Consider the following 322-nt stretch of genomic DNA (forward strand, 5'->3'; position numbering starts at 1 on the left):
CTGATCAGATTGAAAGAGCACCTGTGGATGTTACTTTGTAATGCTGTAACTCTGTGCCTCTTAGTAAATAGTTAAGTGTATTAAATGCTGTAAAGTTGTTTTGCAAATCTCTGGTTAATTAAGGCTTTTTATACATATGTGGTTAAAAATGGTTTTATATAAACATGGACGGATGGACGGACGGACGGACGGACGGACGGACGGACGGACGGACGGACGGACGGACGGACGGACGGACGGACGGACGGACGGACGGACGGACGGACGGACGGACGGACAGACAGACAGACAGACAGACAGACAGACAGACAGACAGACAGAC

This window comes from Nematolebias whitei, chromosome 20 (genome assembly GCF_014905685.2).
Source record: "Nematolebias whitei isolate Nwh7 chromosome 20, NemWhi1, whole genome shotgun sequence".
NCBI classification, from domain to species: Eukaryota; Metazoa; Chordata; class Actinopteri; order Cyprinodontiformes; family Rivulidae; genus Nematolebias; species Nematolebias whitei.